We start from the raw sequence: 5,688 nt of genomic DNA, 5'->3' as shown, positions 1-5,688 counted from the left end.
AACACAGCTTCTTTATGAGTCTTGGCCGTGGCCCTAAGCACTTTGTTTTCCAGTATTACTACCGGATACATAAATGCCACAGACACATAACTGGGTGAACCTTTTCAGATTGTGACTCAGCTTTGCTAAAGTTCCCAATTAGAGGTGTCCAGAGTTCTTAAGCACACTCTTCTCTTTTTTTTTTTTTTTTTTTTTTTTGCTTTGGACCTTGACTTTAACCGCTCAGTCTCAAGTTTTCACTTGACACCTGCACGCCACAAGCACATGGTTAGGGACAGCTTGGTTTAGCCGCTTAGGCTAGGATTTTAGTCCTTTAGGCCCTCCTATCCACTGATGCTCAAAGCCTTGGGACCCTTTTTATTTGCCCTTGCCTTTTGGTTTTAAGGGTTATTGGCTTTTTCTGCTTGCTTTTTCTCTCTTTTCTCTCTCTTTTTTTTTCTGCAAGCTTTGTTCTTTGCTGCTTTTTCTTGCTTCAAGAATCATTTTTATGATTTTTCAGATTATCAATAACATGTCTCATGTTCATCATTCTTTCAAGAGCCAACATATTTAACAGTCTTAAACAACAAATTCAAAAGACATATGCACTGTTCAAGCATTCATTCAGAAGACAGAAAGCATTGCCACCACATTTAACCAATTAGAATTTCTTTTATTAAACTCGAAATTTTATTGCTTCTTATTCAAAAGATCTACTATTTTATTCATGTTTAATGATGATGAGAAAAATAAACTATAGCTTAATTGGAGATAAAATCAAATAGATACTAATTACTATTATATGACTTCTAAGGTAAACTTTTTATAAGGACACTGTCACAGAGTTAAGGCAGAAATTGGAAATTAACAACCTTTATTCTGGGAGTATGGGGGTTCCTCTGATCCTTGGGATGCTTGGTATAACAGAAGACTTTTGGCGCTTTAGTTCCCTTAAGTCACGTCCCTGCTCCTCTTGTTCTTTAAACATATGGGTCAGCATTTGACTGTGTTCCTTCTGTTGTTTTATTATTTGCTCCATAGCTTCCTGTATCTTGGTGATGGACGTCTCAAGATATTCCCAGTATTCAGCTTGAGGTATCTCTGGGAGGAATTCCTGTGCTCTTTTCTTGATAGGATCCTCCTGTGCTTGTTGTCTCTCCATTGATGCTTTGGTGATTGACTTTTCAATTAGGATATATTCAGTTATTCCCATCTTTACTCCAGCGTCCTTGCAGAGCAGAGAAATCACGCTTGGATAAGCCAGCCTGGCCTCTTTTGAATTTTTGTTAGCAATCTTGTAGAGTTCAGTTGAAATCAGCTGATGAACCTCCACTTCCTTCCCCATCATGATGCAATGGATCATCACTGCTCTTTTAACTGTGACTTCAGAACGGTTGCTAGTGGGCAACAGAGAACGCCCAATGAAGTCCAGCCATCCTCTGGCGACTGGTTTGAGGTCCTCCCTTTTGAGTTAATTTGGGACGCCTTTTGTGTTGGTGGTCCACCTGGCTCCAGGGATACATATGTCTTCTAGAATCTTATCCAGGCCAATGTCTGCTCTCATCATCCTCCTGTTGAAGGAGTCTGGATCATCCTTTAGCTGAGGTAGCTTTAATATCTCTCTGATCTTGTCAGGGGTGGTATGAACAATCTTTCCCCTGACCATGGTCCGAAATTCGTAGCAGGCAGTTCCAGATAGTCTTTGCTTGTCAGTCTGCCACATATTAGCATAGAACTCCTGGACCATGTTCCTTCCTACTTTCGTTTCAGGATTAGCTAGGACTTCCCAGTTCCTGATTCAAATTTGCTCCTGGATCTCCGGATATTCATCTTCTTTCAGATCGAATCTAACTTCCGGGATCACTGATCTCAGACCCATTACTTTAAGATAATGGTCTGAATGTTCTTTAGATAAGAACTTCCCTTGATTCCAAAGTGGTTTTGGAACGCTCTCTTTCTTGCCTCTTGGAGTGGATTATTTTCCTTTGGGAGCCATGATCTTAGTGATCTCGGATAAACACACCAAACTTAGAGGTTTGCTTGTCCTCAAGCAAAAGAAAAGAAAGGGGAGGGATAGAAGGAGATCGAGGTGCATTTGGTGATGGAGTAGGGGGGAGGCCGAACCCAATTTTAAAGGGGTGGGGGGTGGGTTTTCGAAAGATTGGAAAAGATAAGATAAAAAGATTGAGTTGAAAAAGATAAGATAGAAGATATAGTGTAATTTTGAAAAGATAGGATAGATTTTTGAAAAAGATAAATTTGGGTTTTGAAAAAGATAATATGAAGATTTGAAAAAAAAAATATGGATTAGTTGAAAAGATTTTTGAGTGAAAAAGATAGATTTGTTTTCAGAAAAGATTTTGAAAAGAGTTGGATTGAATTTGGAAAGATGGATTTTTAGAAATTAAGGATTTTAGAAATCAGGGTTCTTGACATGTTCATGTAAAAATCATGCCTTGAAGCATAAAATTTGAAATTAAAATGGAAATACGTGTGGGATAGATGGATTTGGCTCCTCCCTGTCTTCCTGGCGTTTGAACGCCCAAACACTGCTTGTTTTGGGCGTTCAGCGCCCAAATGCTGATCTCCTGGCCGTTCAGCGCCCATTTGCTGCCATTCCTGGCGTTCAACGCCCAGTGGGTGGCCATTTCTGGCGTTGAATGCCCAAATTGCTACCATTACTGGCGTTCAGCGCCCAGTGGATGCCCATTTTGGGCGCTGAACGCCCAAAATGCCCCTTTACTGGCGTTTTCTTGCCATTGAGCTCCCTATCTCAGTTTTGTGTGCAAATTCCTTCTGTAACCCTGTAAACTTATGCAATTGATTCTTTACCTTAGTGTCAGTAAACTTTATATAAACAAATAAAAAATAAAAAAGAAAAATAGGGCAAAATGCTTAGAGGATTAATGCCCCATGGCTGGGTTGCCTCCCAGCAAGCGCTTCTTTATTGTCTTTAGCTGGACCTTGCTGAGCTTTTAATCTAGCTTCAGCCTTGAGCATTCTTGCTCAAAGTTGCCTTCAAGATAATGCTTGATTCTCTGTCCATTGACAATGAACTTCTTATCAGAATCAATATCTTGAAGCTCCATGTAACCATATGGTGACACACTTGTAATCACGTATGGTCCCCTCCACCGGGATTTCAGTTTTCCGGGGAATAGCCTGAGTCTAGAGTTAAACAACAGGACCTTCTGTCCTGGTTCAAAGATTCTAGATGACAGCTTTCTGTCATGCCATTTTTTTTATTTTTCTTTATAAAGCTTGGCATTTTCGAAAGCTGTGAATCTGAATTCCTCTAGCTCATTTAGCTGGAGCAATCGTTTTTCTCCTGCTAATTTGGCATCAAAGTTTAGGAACCTGGTTGCCCAATAGGCTTTATGTTCCAGTTCCACGGGCAGGTGACATGCCTTACCATAAACAAGTTGGTATGGAGAGGTCCCTATAGGTGTCTTGAATGCTGTTCTGTAAGCCCACAGAGCATCATCCAGGCTCCGTGCCCAATCCTTTCTACGGGTACTTACTGTCCGTTCCAGGATTCTCTTTAATTCTCTATTAGAGACTTCAGCTTGCCCATTGGTTTGTGGATGATATGGGGTGGCTATCTTGTGGCGAATTCCATACCGAACCATGGCAGAGTAAAGCTGTTTATTGCAGAAGTGAGTGCCCCCATCACTGATTAACACTCTAGGGACACCAAACCTGCTAAAGATGTGTTTCTGGAGGAACTTCAGCACTGTTTTAGTATCATTGGTGGGTGTGGCAATAGCCTCAACCCATTTTGATACATAATCAACTGCCACCAGAATATAAGTGTTTGAATATGATGGTGGGAAGGGTCCCATGAAGTCAATTCCCCATACATCAAACAACTCTATTTCCAAGATTCCTTGTTGAGGCATGGCGTAACCATGAGGCAGATTACCAGCTCTTTGGCAACTGTCACAATTACGTACAAACTCTCGGGAATCTTTATAGAGTGTGGGCCAATAGAAGCCACATTGGAGGACCTTGGTGGCTGTTCGCTCACCTCCGAAATGGCCTCCATATTGAGATCCATGGCAATGCCATAGGATTCTCTGTGCTTCCTCTCTGGGGACACACCTACGGATAATTCCGTCTGCACATCTCTTAAAGAGATAGGGCTCATCCCACAAGTAGTACTTTGCATCAGTAACTAATTTCTTCTTTTGTATTCTATTGTACTCCTTGGGTATGAACCTTGCAGCTTTATAGTTTGCAATATCGGCAAACCATGGTGCTTCCTGAATGGCAAATAGATGCTCATCAGGGAACGTCTCAGAGATCTCAAGAAAGGGGAGGGACGTCCCTTCCACTGGCTCTATCCGGGACAGATGATCAGCTACTTGGTTCTCTGTCCCTTTTCTGTCTCTTATTTCTATATCAAACTCTTGCAGAAGCAATACCCATCTGATGAGCCTGGGTTTTGAATCCTGCTTTGTGAGTAGATACTTAAGAGCAGCATGGTCAGTGTACACAATCACCTTTGATCCCACTAAGTAGGATCTGAACTTGTCAATGGCATAAACCACTGCAAGTAATTCCTTTTCTGTGGTTGTGTAATTTTTCTGGGCATCATTTAAAATGCGACTAGCATAATAAATGACATGCAGAAGCTTGTCATGCCTCTGTCCCAATACTGCACCAATGGCATGATCACTGGCATCACACATTAGCTCGAATGGTAATGTCCAGTCTGGTGCAGAAATAACTGGTGCTGTGACCAGCTTAGCTTTCAGCATTTCAAATGCCTGCAGGCATGCTGTGTCAAACACAAATGGCGTGTCAGCAGCTAGCAGATTGCTTAGAGGTTTTGCGATTTTTGAAAAATCCTTTATAAACCTCCTGTAGAATCCTGCATGTCCTAGAAAGCTTCTGATTGCCTTAACATTGGCAGGTGGTGGCAATTTCTCAATTACCTCTATTTTTGCTTGATCCACCTCTATTCCCTTGTTTGAAATTTTATGCCCAAGAACAATTCCTTCAGTCACCATGAAGTGACACTTTTCCCAGTTTAAAACTAGGTTGGTTTCTTGGCATCTTTTCAGAACAAGTTTCAGGTGATCAAGACAGGAGCTGAATGAGTCTCCATATACTGAGAAGTCATCCATGAAGACTTCCAGAAATTTTTCCACCATGTCAGAGAAAATAGAGAGCATGCATCTCTGGAAGGTTGCAGGCGCATTACATAGCCCAAATGGCATCCTTCTATAAGCAAACACTCCGGATGGACATGTGAATGCTGTTTTCTCTTGATCTTGGGGATCTACTGCAATATGGTTATAGCCTGAGTAGCCATCCAAAAAGCAGTAGTACTCATGACCTGCTAGTCTTTCTAGCATCTGGTCTATGAATGGTAAAGGAAAATGATCCTTTCTGGTGGCTGTATTGAGCCTTCTGTAGTCAATACACATGCGCCACCCTGTGACTGTTCTTGTAGGAATCAGTTCATTTTTTTCATTATGAATCACTGTCATGCCTCCCTTTTTTGGGACAACTTGAACAGGGCTCACCCAGGGGCTATCAGAAATGGGATAAATAATCCCAGCCTCTAGTAATTTGGTGACCTCTTTCTGCACCACTTCCTTCATGGCTGGATTTAGCCGCCTCTGTGGTTGAACCACTGGTTTGGCGTTATCCTCCAATAGGATTTTGTGCATGCATCTAGCTGGGCTTATGCCCTTAAGGTCA

The sequence above is a fragment of the Arachis hypogaea genome, chromosome 15 (assembly GCF_003086295.3).
Source record: "Arachis hypogaea cultivar Tifrunner chromosome 15, arahy.Tifrunner.gnm2.J5K5, whole genome shotgun sequence".
Taxonomy (NCBI): Eukaryota; Viridiplantae; Streptophyta; class Magnoliopsida; order Fabales; family Fabaceae; genus Arachis; species Arachis hypogaea.
This window is presented reverse-complemented; position numbering follows the sequence as displayed.